This window comes from Bombina bombina, chromosome 1 (genome assembly GCF_027579735.1).
Source record: "Bombina bombina isolate aBomBom1 chromosome 1, aBomBom1.pri, whole genome shotgun sequence".
Lineage (NCBI taxonomy): Eukaryota > Metazoa > Chordata > Amphibia > Anura > Bombinatoridae > Bombina > Bombina bombina.
Window position 1 is genome coordinate 1556352157 of NC_069499.1, and position 13657 is coordinate 1556365813.

The window sequence follows — 13657 nt, forward strand, 5'->3', positions numbered from 1 at the left end:
GATATTGCACCGGATTGGTCGTTAGTTTGTCTACAGGTGTAGCGTATAAGACCACTGCTTTAGTGTGGTGTTTCTTGACCTGAGCCGCTTGTTCTATGAGGAAGCAGTAGGGTCTTGTTGTATACCGCTTTTACACAGATGATCATTTACAGTGTTTGACCGGTCCCAATATATGTGCATAATGTTTACCACTACATGGGTCAGGATAACTTTGTGAAAGATATATCATATTTTCTAGTGATGCACCGAAATGGAAATTCTGGACCGAATCCGAGAATCCAGGATGCACTTAGCCGAAAGTTTTTTTTGCATAATTAGACTATTTTATGAATGAATCTGAATTGAAAACCTGCAAGCTAATAAAATAAAATAACCACACTTTTATTGAAAGCAACACACTAAAATTGGACAAAAATATCTTAAAACAATAATATGCTACACAATAATTTTACCAAGAACAAAAAAACGATAATGCCATTTCAGCCAAAATGTTTCTGTGAACAAATTTCGGTGCATCCCTACTTAAAACAATATTAAATATCAATATACTGTATTATTCTGTATTTAGTTCTGTGTAACAGAATCATATTTAACAGTATTTTCTTTTACCAATTATCCAAATAAAGTATAGTCCTAGAAAACTATTATTATATGAGAAACAGTAAGTCAAGAAATGAACTCAAACAGCAGCTCTAGGCTAGCATCAAATTTGAAATATGCTACACAATAATTTTACCGAAAATAACAGGCAAAAAAAACCGAATACCGAAATAGCCAAAAATGCAATTTTCGGCCGAAATGTTTCTGCGGCCGAAATTTTGGTGCATCCCTAATATTTTCTTTAGGTCTTCTACACTTTTATAGGAGAGACTGTGTTTAAAAGGCTTAAAAATAACTTGGTTTTTGTTTTTATGAACTGTGTGCCTCTATATTTTGGGTCTGGAATTTTTCTACTTGCCATATTTGCATATTCACATTTTGTAAAACATTTTTACTATTTTAAAACACAACCAACAAAGCAATTATTTTTGCAACCATTATAACTTGTGCATTTAATGTAATATTAGGGATATTGGTTAAGAGTGCTGGTTATTGTCTCTGTCTTTTAATTACAATTTATTTGAACTAAGACCATAGCAGCGGTGCTGCCATTACCTAACCTCCTGAGCAGCTATAACATTTCTTCAATAACTTTAAATCAGGTTCTTACATAGCAAAATCCTTTTCACATAAATATGGTACATACTTGTACTGGTGCTTTGTGTAAGATCAGGCCCCTAGGTATAAGTCCATATCTCAAATATCTTTCAATGTTTATGCATTCATACCAAAGAGTTATTTCAATGCTAACAGGTTTTCTAGCTCAGATAATAAATGCCTGGGATTCTTTTATTTATTTATTAATAAAACAGAGCTCACAATTATTTATAATAATTTTACATGACCTTTAAATGTACATACTGTGACATACATGTATATATTTGGAGCAAAACACATATAAAATTGTGAGTAAAATGATGGTTCTAGGTTTTACCTTAATTGGCAATGTAATGCCTTCTTTTACATGTCCAATGCTCTCTATGCAAGGACAGAGGTGAATAAAGGAGACAACTGCTTGTTTAAAAAATAAGATGTCATGTCTGAAGCAGGGCTTGCAGCGGGCCTGGTTCCTGCCTGTGAAAGTGTGGCACTGCCATACCTTACACAAGGCACATAGGAAGTTTAAAAAGCAAAAACGCCTTTCTCCTGGTGTTCCTGTCTCCTGCTTGTCTTCCAAATCTGGCTTTGTTACTGGTTTATCTCCTCCATGTTCCCTGCTATACTACTGCAAACATGCAGGTAGATTTAATAAGCAGCGGATGCTGCAATCTACCCCTGTAGTTTCCAGATCACTGAAAACAGGAGTTAAGAAGCAGCGGTCGTAAGACCGTCCGCCACCTCTAGCCGTGAGTCTGCAGGGGGCGACATTGCACAAGTATTTCACTAGAAATGCTTGTGCAATGATAAATGCTGACGGCGTATGCTGTTGGCATTTATCGATGTCCGCCCGCACACACAATGATAGTTTTGCCCCATGGATTGCTTAGAAACATAGAAATTAATGGACAGTATATAAGAACCAAAAGGCCCATCAAGTCTACTCATATTACGTTACTTTTTTCTTAGGATAGCCTTATGCATGTCCCAGGCATTTTTGAGTTTTTTTACAGGCCATGTGTTTACCACCTCTATTGGAAGTTTCTTAAGATTGTGATCCCTTGTTTTCTTTTGTGTGGAAACTGCATTAAGCTTCTACTTTATTACGTCCCTTAATATATTTGAAGGTTTGTATCATGTCACCTCTTCCCTTCCCTCCTCTAAACTATACATATTTAGATCATAGAGTCTTTCTTGGTATGTTTTAGACCAAAGGTGCCTGACCCTGCAAAGTAACTTGCTTGTCTCCTGTGTTCTGCCTGATGTACTAATGTAAACCTAGACTGCGTACATGTTATATGACCCTTTTGAAGTTTCCGGCTTGTCTCCTTTGTACCCCTTCTGTGATACTTGTTTGCTGTATTCTGCATACTGACTTGTTTAACAGTTCAGCTACAGATCTCTATCCTACCTCCTGTTTTACGGTTCTTTGTCTTTTGATCACAGTCACCCCATGTATATTTTTTTAAAAAAAATAAGCAGCCCTTTTACCCCTTGGCTGCCATTAACATTAAAATCAATAATTTCTTTAGTAAAAAGATGATGGTCCCCAGTCCTCCATAACATATGGGATATATTTTCTGCCACTAGGAGGAGGTCAAGAACCCATATCAGAGCTTTAAATCCATCCCACCTCCCATATCTCTTTTAGTTTTGTTCTTGGCCTCATAGGAGTTGGTTGAGAATAGAGGTGTTTCCAGCTACTTGCTTATGGATTTATATTTGGTAGTCCCTGGAAATTATCATTTACAAAGAAGACAGAAGAGAAACTTCTCAGCAGTTGAATGATACAGGGACATAGGAATACCCCATTATGTGCACAGTATTTTCGTATGAGACTTCAGCCATAACTACCCTCAGGCGTCATAATGACTCGTCCTTAGCCACCTCCTGAGGGACACAGGTATTTCCTACTGCAATCCTCTGCGGTACTCGATACCTGCAATGCATGGCCTCTCCACTGGATACTGCTGCAGCTGCATTAAAAAGGATTTAAGATGCCTGGTAAGCCAGTGGAGGGGTGCTGCGTAAGGTAAGTGACTTTACACAGCACTCACATAGCCCAGAGGCTGTTTGTAGGTACTCTGACACAGGTACAGCATAGCCAGGAGACTTGCTCTCCGCATGACACATTATTTTCTGTTTTTCAAGTTCCTACCTGCCCTATGCTTATCAGGGACATAGTCAGGGAAGACTGAAGAGATCGTTTACTTTACATTGCCAGTATGGGTGGCGATACTGGGTGTTATCTATCTCTAGCCCTGCCGACCAATGGCATGTATTGTAAACTCCTCTCTGCGATGCCGCCTATTAACATCTATGTCAGGAGCTTGGAATATTTCAACAGGCTCGCTCAACATAGCAGTGGATCCCTTGGAATATCTCTCCGGCTCATAGCACTGTCCATCATTAGGGCCTAAGGCTGAGGTAATGTTAAAGGGACAGTAAACCTTATTATTTATTTTTTTTACTTTAAGATGATTGCAGAAAAGACTGATTAACACTTACCTCCAGCCCTATTTTTTTATTTTTATGCATACTATCAGGTGCTCATTCGTTGCTGCATCACCAACCACCATAGGAAACCATTTTAGTTTTGTAGAGATGGGTACAGGCATACCAGCAGCCCATTGGGCTAGCAAAGCGTGCATCAGCAGCTCTGCATGTAGCCCAGATCCATAGGCTTTTGCATTATACCCTCCTAATCTACAGCCCAATACCTTTGTGCCTACACCGCAAAGTTGCACTGCCGAGACTGCACCTCCACGGCTCTGGCCCTACACCTTATCACTACACTGCACACCCGGCATCTCAACCCTGAACTGCAGAACCTTTTACTGATTTACCCTACACTCTCTACCACTCAACAACCCTGCAGCACTTGCCCTGCTACTGATTAAGCATTGCACCCCAACTGCATTACAGTCACCTCTGTACTTCGCCCTAACAGCTCTTAAAGAGCCATTATAGTAAAACAAGTTCTCATTTGTTAGAGCATGTCATTTTACCACTATCAACCCCGCAAATCTATCTGTTAACCCCCCTACTGCAAAGGTGTTAAACACATAGATAAAGTACTTCTCTGGCGCCGGAGAGACCTGCTGTGTAACTAGCAGCAACAGTTTCTGGTTGGGACCATCAGTTTTCTGAGGCTTACAATAAATACTCTATAGTTTTAACTCATTCGTGGGACTTAAACACAGGATTACAGGCTCTATAGTTAAAAAATGATATGCTCTAATAAATGACAGTGTGTCACTATCACTATAATGGCCTGGCCTCTGCTGATCTTTCATCATCTGTTGCCATATATACACTACATCACCAGTTTATCCTGAATCACCTCTACAAGCTGCTCTGTACTTCATTACAACTCTACAGAAAATCCTGCTCACCCCATAATTCTGCCCTTACACCTCACAATTCCACTGCAACTGTTTCTGTGCTCTATTCACTCAATATGCAACTTTGTCCTAAAATCTGAAACTTGTACTACAGCACTCTCTAGTGATCAGCCATTGAAACAAATGATTCATAGTAAACTGGTACCTGAAAAGAAAAAAAACCTTTTAATTGTACCAGCATATATGTAACAATAATATATCTATTCACAATAATAAAATTAAAGGGACTTACTTAAAAAATTATCAGCCAGGTTACGAGTTTTGCGTTATGGCTGCTCGCTAATATCGTGTACGTTATTTCCATTGCATATCTTTTATAACGCAGGTATTTACGAGTCTGAAAACAACCTCATAAGGCGTTGCGGTAACACAAGTACCGCATTTATTTACCAAGCGTAATCATGGGCGCGTTATAGATTCTCCCACAGAGATCAATGCTAAATTAACAAAACATGGATTTTTCTTCTAACACTCGATCTTGCGAGAAATACACACTGCTCTGTCATATTACGTATACCACATAATGGACAACAAAAACACTCAGCTCAAATGTATAAACAACAATCGCACACGCAACATAGCACATACGCATTCCACATTCATAATCGTTATTAAAAAAAATAGACATCATTTACACTAAACGAGGAATAGGAAAATACGTTGAGATCTTGCAACACGGAACAAAACAACATGCAAAAAGAATTGCACACTGATACACAAACAAAACATTCGCATTGCAGATTACGAAACATTAGTACAAATAAACATTTACAAAACTTAACAAATATGAGACCATCACAAATCAACATTTAGATTTAGAGATACTACTTTTGAAGAATGTTATGCAAAACGATCACTATGATATCGTTGCATTATACACATTCCACAAATACATGTGTGCATTTACAAACTCAATCTGAGCATGCGCAAATTAAAACAAATACTCCACATTGCACACATAATAATTACTAAGAAAGCACACCTAAACATACTTTAAAAACCGGTACATCATTAAACATTTACATTGGCCTCTATTTATCAAGGTCTGTCGGACCTGATATGACAGTACAGATCAGGTCCGACAGACCTCGCTGAATACGGCGAGCAATACGTTCACCGTATTCAGCATTGCACCAGCAGCTCGCAAGAGCTGCTGGTGCAACGCCGCCCCCTGCAGACCAATAGGCCGCCAGCAGGGGGATGTCAATTAACCCCATCATACTCGATCAGGTTGATTTCCGCCGATGTCTGTCCGCCTGCTCAGAGCAGGCGGACAGGTTATGGAGCAGCGGTCTTTGTGACCGCTGCTTCATAACTGCTGTTTCTGGTGAGCCTGCAGGCTCGTCAGAAACACGGGGCATCAAGCTCCATTCAGAGCTTGATAAATATGCCCCATAGGGTATATAAGCACGTTCTAAGCATGGCTTCTTTAACTGTATTGCTTTTTACAGTTAGGTGCAGGTCTAGGCGTTGGAGGGTTTGGAGAGATTTGAGAGTAGAGAGATTTAGTGTGATTTAGTGAGAGTTAGTGTGAGAGTTAGTTAGTGTGAGAGAGTGAGTTAGTGAGCGATAGTTTGGGTGAGTGTGCGAGTGTTTTGTTCCTACATTCATTATATAAACACATTTACATGCAAACACATTCAATACATACATACAGTTATCACTAACACTACGTACACTCCATACCCCAATCCCTCTCATCTTACACTCCATACCCCAATCCCTTTCATCCCATACCCCATTCCCTTTCATCCCATTTGTTTTGTTAAAAAAACTTTGTTTGCATATACTCATTTTCGTCTTTTTCAACATATACGTTTGTCTGTTTAATACCCCTTACCCCTCTTTTTATTTATATCCCATTCACACTTTTTTCTTTATTATTTTGACCCCCTTTCATTTGTGCACCTTCACATTTTGTTTGAGTATGTCGGGAGGGGGGGGGATAGGGGGCAGATTAGCCCAAAGCTATTAGAGTTCATTAGGCAGGAGGCCAGGGCTGACTTTAGGGATGAGCTTGTAGAGGAGGTTAGGCAGGAGAGAGGAAGGGTGAGAGGAACTGGAGAGGAAGGGGTGGGTGGACCCAGCCACTTTGTGGAAGATTCACAAGTGGCTGGGCCCAGTGGTCTTCAGCGTAGACAGGGAGCTTCACAGTCCGGGGAACAGAGGCTCACATTGCATGGGAAGCCCAGGCAGAGGGAGGAGAGATATAGATGAGAAGGAGGCCCTTATAGAGGCTTATATGGAGAGGGCTAGGAGGCTGCAGGCCACCCCTTCAGATAAGAGGAAGTTGTGGAATGAGATCAGGGATGCCGTAAATGCAGTGGGGGTCTATAATAGGGATGTCAAGTCGATTCAGCAACGTTACCGGGACTGCAGAGCTGAACTGAAGCAAAAGCTCTCAAGGGAGAGAGAATACCTAGCAGGGACCGGTGGCGGTCTGGAAATAACTTTTGAGTATTGCCGCTGGGAGGAAATGCTGCGTCCCAACATCTCTGAGGTGGCCATAGTCAGTATCGGAGGAGTTGATGCCCCTCTCATCTGCCGGTAAGCTCATTTACTAATCTCTTTACATCAACCTCATAACCCATTCACACGCAATTTAATTTATTTATTTAAGGATATGACTCAATGCAATTATGCTTTTTTATACATTATTACGTAAACGCATTCAAAATTACCTTGCGAAAGTTGCATTTGAAGAAAAGCCGTCACATTAGTATCTAGTCTACAGATTAGGTGTGCATTTAAACAGATTTAAGACGCACGCAAAAATACATTCATATTGACCATCTAGATATCCAAAAGACGGGTTTGCAAATACGGAAATCATATTGATTGCTTTTGCTTACAATTGAATTATAAAGGCAGCCTCATTAATACACTTTCAAATAGAAAATTTACATCTTTATTTGGAACTGTGCTAATATCTCGATTTCTTTCATTTTCAAATATACAGAGTCTGAGGCCGGGGAGGAGGAAGCACAGCACCCACAGGCTCATTAGGGCAAATTAAAATTTAATTATTGGTTATTTAGCCATATAATTATTCATGATGCTAAATTTACCTGTTATTGTTACACTTATTTATTGTGTTTAAAAGTACTCATTTTTGTATAAAGACTTAATCAGTCCACCTTTAAAGACGTCCACCTTTAGTAAATTGCTTGTAACCCAGTTGATATGTTAAACCAATCAACTATCAGGCATACATTTATAAGGAATCTGTAAATTACCCATAACCATCTTGATAAAGCCGTTGTTAATGGCGAAACGCGTTGATGGTAGCAAAACAAGTTGTTGACAGAGGAATTATAAAGCCCATTTGGAGGATTAAGACGGAGTCCAAAAAAGGGACTACTTTTCATTAACGGACCTAACTAAACTCTGCGCAGAGTAAGGATACGTCTAACATCACAGAACTATCTTTACCAGCCACGGACATAGCGAGTGATGTCACCAGCTACACATAGCTGCACAGACACCTGTGCTACAACAACGGAACGGAAAATATTCCACCGAATCAGGTAGGCACATAGAGGTGTAGCAGCCCAGTAGTGTGGTTCTTCTCTGGGACTAATCTTCCAACATAATCAAATATTCATGTATTATAACATCTATGTATTATTTGGAGGGACTTTACGAAGTCAAACTACAAGAGTTCTAACTCCACACATCCGTTCATACCTGTTGGGCTAAAGAACTAACAAGTGACATTTCATGCAAATAAATCTTATATCAACATTATCCCATTGATGGTTCTTTGTTAAGTTTATAAAACAAGTATTTTCACACAGATAAAAGAGAAAACGGTGTATATCCTAATTAAGGACTCTAGAATATGCAAACAAGTGTGTTTGTAAAAGGAATTTTCTAATTATTCTCTAACTATTCCTTATTATTCACAGAAAGGACACACCGACATCTGGTCTTGTACTATATATGTACAATCAGTATAATAGCTATTTAAATATACAATTACTATTCTAGTACCACAAGGTGGCGTATAAGGTGGAAATTACTTAAAATTGTTTAATATTTGCTTTATGTTTTTATTTTAATATATTAGAATACATTTAGATGACCGGTCATATGTGAGGATTATTTTTTAATTATTTTGGTATATTGTATAGTTGTATACATTCTTTTATCTTTTTTAAGTGATTAAATAATCAACCTTTCTTCTGTTATGTGTGATCAGTCCACGGGTCATCATTACTTCTGGGATATAACTCCTCCCCAACAGGAAATGCAAGAGGATTCACCCAGCAGAGCTGCATATAGCTCCTCCCCTCTACGTCAGTCCCAGTCATTCTCTTGCACCCAACGACTAGATAGGATGTGTGAGAGGACTATGGTGATTATACTTAGTTTTTATGACTTCAATCAAAAGTTTGTTATTTTAAAATAGCACCGGAGCGTGTTATTACTTCTCTGGCAGAGTTTGAGGAAGAATCTGACAGAGATTTTTTACTATGATTTTAACCGGAGTCGTTAAGATCATATTGCTGTTCTCGACCATCTGAGGGAGGTAAAGGCTTCAGATCAGGGGACAGCGGGCAGATGAATCTGCATTGAGGTATGTGGCAGTTTTTATTTTCTGAATGGAATTGATGAGAAAAGCCTGCCATACCGTTAAAATGACATGTATGTATACACTTCAGTATTCTGGGGATGGTATTTCACCGGAACTACTGTGTTAAAGGTCACTAATCCTTTTAATAACTATTCTCATGTTAAACGTTTTTGCTGGAATGTAGAATCGTTTACATTGCTGAGGTACTGTGTGAATAAATATTTGGGCATTTTTCCACTTGGCAGTTTTTTTGCTTTAATTGTGACAGTTTCGTTTCTCTTCACTGCTGTGTGGGAGAGGGAGGGGCCGTTTTTGGCGCTCTTTGCTACGCATCAAAAAATTCCAGTCAGCTACTTTTATATTTCCTGCATGATCCGGTTCATCTCTGACAGATCTCAGGGGTCTTCAAACTTCTTTGAAGGGAGGTAAATTCTCTCAGCAGAGCTGTGAGAATTCTTATAGTGACTGTGAATAAAAAACGTTGTTTTGTTTTCTTATGTACAAATTTAATTAGTGTTGTTTTTTACTAATGGGAACAAACCTTTGCTAAAAGTTGTGTTGTTTTAAAGTTTGATGCAATAACTGTTTTTCAGTTCATTATTTCAACTGTCATTTAATCGTTAGTACCTCTTTGAGGCACAGTGCGTTTTTTTGCTAAAAAAGATTATAACCAAGTTGTAAGTTTTTTTTTTTTTGCTAGTGTGTTAAACATGTCTGACTCAGAGGAAGATATCTGTGTCATTTGTTCCAATGCCAAGGTGGAGCCCAATAGAAATTTATGTACTAACTGTATTGATGCTACTTTAAATAAAAGTCAATCTGTACAATGTGAACAAATTTCACCAAACAGCGAGGGGAGAGTTATGCCGACTAACTCGCCTCACGCGACAGTACCTGCATCTCCCGCCCGGGAGGTGCGTGATATTTTGGCGCCTAGTACATCTGGGCGTCCATTACAGATAACATTACAAGATATGGCTACTGTTATGACTGAAGTTTTGTCTAAATTACCAGAACTAAGAGGCAAGCGTGATCACTCTGGGGTGAGAACAGAGTGCGCTGACAATGCTAGGGCCATGTCTGATACTGCGTCACAGCTCGCAGAGCATGAGGACGGAGAGCTTCATTCTGTGGGTGACGGTTCTGATCCAAACAGATTGGACTCAGATATTTCAAATTTTAAATTTAAATTGGAGAACCTCCGTGTACTACTAGGGGAGGTCTTAGCAGCTCTCAACGATTGTAACACTGTTGCAATACCAGAGAAACTGTGTAGGTTGGATAAATACTTTGCGGTACCGGCGAGTACTGACGTTTTTCCTATACCTAAGAGACTAACTGAAATTGTTACTAAGGAGTGGGATAGACCCGGTGTGCCGTTCTCACCCCCTCCAATATTTAGAAAGATGTTTCCAATAGACGCCACCACTCGGGACTTATGGCAAACGGTCCCCAAGGTGGAGGGAGCAGTTTCTACTTTAGCTAAGCGTACCACTATCCCGGTGGAGGATAGCTGTGCTTTCTCAGATCCAATGGATAAAAAATTAGAGGGTTACCTTAAGAAAATGTTTGTTCAACAAGGTTTTATATTACAACCCCTTGCATGTATCGCGCCGATTACGGCTGCGGCAGCATTTTGGATTGAGTCGCTTGAAGAGAACCTTAGTTCCTCTACGCTAGACGACATTACGGACAGGCTTAGAGTCCTTAAACTAGCTAATTCTTTCATTTCGGAGGCCGTAGTACATTTAACCAAACTTACGGCTAAGAACTCAGGATTCGCCATACAGGCACGCAGGGCACTGTGGCTAAAATCCTGGTCAGCTGATGTTACTTCTAAGTCCAAATTACTTAATATACCTTTCAAGGGGCAGTCCTTATTCGGGCCCGGTTTGAAAGAAATTATCGCTGACATTACGGGAGGTAAGGGCCACGCCCTACCTCAAGACAAGGCCAAAGCTAAGGCTAGACAGTCTAATTTTCGTCCCTTTCGGAATTTCAAAACAGGAGCAGCATCAACCTCCACTGCACCAAAACAGGAAGGAGCTGTTGCTCGTTACAGGCAAGGCTGGAAGCCTAACCAGTCCTGGAACAAAAGCAAGCAGGCCAGGAAACCTGCTGCTGCCCCAAAGACAGCATGAACCGAGAGCCCCCGATCCGGGACCGGATCTAGTAGGGGGCAGACTCTCTCTCTTCGCCCAGGCCTGGGCAAGAGATGTTCAGGATCCCTGGGCACTAGAGATCATATCTCAGGGATACCTTCTAGACTTCAAATTATCTCCCCCAAGAGGGAGATTTCATCTGTCAAGGTTGTCAACAAACCAGATAAAGAAAGAAGCGTTTCTACGCTGCGTACAAGATCTGTTAACAATGGGAGTGATCCATCCGGTTCCGTGGTCGGAACAAGGACAAGGGTTCTACTCAAACCTGTTTGTGGTTCCCAAAAAAGAGGGAACTTTCAGGCCAATCTTAGATTTAAAGACTCTAAACAAATTCCTAAGAGTTCCATCGTTCAAAATGGAAACTATTCGGACAATCTTACCCATGATCCAAGAGGGTCAGTACATGACCACAGTGGATTTAAAGGATGCTTACCTTCACATACCGATCCACAAAGATCATCACCGGTATCTAAGGTTTGCCTTCTTAGACAGGCACTACCAGTTTGTAGCTCTTCCATTCGGATTGGCTACGGCTCCAAGAATCTTCACAAAGGTTCTGGGTGCCCTTCTAGCGGTACTAAGACCGCGAGGGATTTCGGTAGCTCCGTACCTAGACGACATTCTAATACAAGCTTCAAGCTTTCAAACTGCCAAGTCTCATACAGAGTTAATTCTGGCATTTCTAAGGTCGCATGGATGGAAAGTGAACGAAAAGAAGAGTTCTCTCTTTCCTCTCACAAGAGTTCCATTCTTGGGGACTCTTATAGATTCTGTAGAAATGAAGATTTACCTGACAGAAGACAGGTTAACAAAACTTCAAAATGCATGCCGCGTCCTTCATTCCATTCAACACCCGTCAGTAGCTCAATGCATGGAGGTGATCGGCTTAATGGTAGCGGCAATGGACATAGTACCTTTTGCACGCCTACACCTCAGACCGCTGCAATTATGCATGCTAAGTCAGTGGAATGGGGATTACTCAGATTTGTCCCCTACTCTGAATCTGAATCAAGAGACCAGAAATTCTCTTCTATGGTGGCTTCATCGGCCACACCTGTCCAGGGGGATGCCATTCAGCAGGCCAGACTGGACAATTGTAACAACAGACGCCAGCCTACTAGGTTGGGGCGCTGTCTGGAATTCTCTGAAGGCTCAGGGACTATGGAATCAGGAGGAGAGTCTCCTTCCAATAAACATTCTGGAATTGAGAGCAGTTCTCAATGCCCTTCTGGCTTGGCCCCAGTTAATAACTCGGGGGTTCATCAGGTTTCAGTCGGACAACATCACGACTGTAGCTTACATCAATCATCAGGGAGGGACAAGAAGCTCCCTAGCAATGATGGAAGTATCAAAGATAATTCGCTGGGCAGAGTCTCACTCTTGCCACCTGTCAGCAATCCACATCCCGGGAGTGGAGAACTGGGAGGCGGATTTCTTGAGTCGCCAGACTCTTCATCCGGGGGAGTGGGAACTTCATCCGGAGGTCTTTGCCCAAATACTTCGACGTTGGGGCAAACCAGAGATAGATCTCATGGCGTCTCGCCAGAACGCCAAACTTCCTCGCTACGGGTCCAGATCCAGGGATCCGGGAGCAGTTCTGATAGATGCTTTGACAGCACCTTGGAACTTCAGGATGGCTTATGTGTTTCCACCCTTCCCGCTGCTTCCTCGATTGATTGCCAAAATCAAACAGGAGAGAGCATCAGTAATTCTAATAGCACCTGCTTGGCCACGCAGGACTTGGTATGCAGATCTAGTGGACATGTCATCCTGTCCGCCTTGGTCTCTACCTCTAAGACAGGACCTTCTGATACAGGGTCCATTCAAACATCAAAATCTAACTTCTCTGAAGCTGACTGCTTGGAAATTGAACGCTTGATTTTATCAAAACGTGGTTTTTCTGAGTCGGTTATTGATACCCTGATTCAGGCTAGGAAGCCTGTTACCAGAAGGATTTACCATAAAATATGGCGGAAATACCTATACTGGTGCGAATCCAAAGGTTACTCCTGGAGTAAGGTTAGGATCGCTAGGATATTGTCTTTTCTACAAGAAGGTTTAGAAAAGGGTTTATCAGCTAGTTCATTAAAGGGACAGATTTCAGCTCTGTCCATCTTGTTACACAGACGTCTGTCAGAAAATCCAGACGTCCAGTCCTTTTGTCAGGCTTTAGCTAGGATCAAGCCTGTGTTTAAAGCTGTTGCTCCACCATGGAGTTTAAACTTAGTTCTTAACGTTTTACAGGGTGTTCCGTTTGAACCCCTTCATTCCATTGATATAAAAATGTTATCTTGGAAAGTTCTGTTTTTAATGGCTAT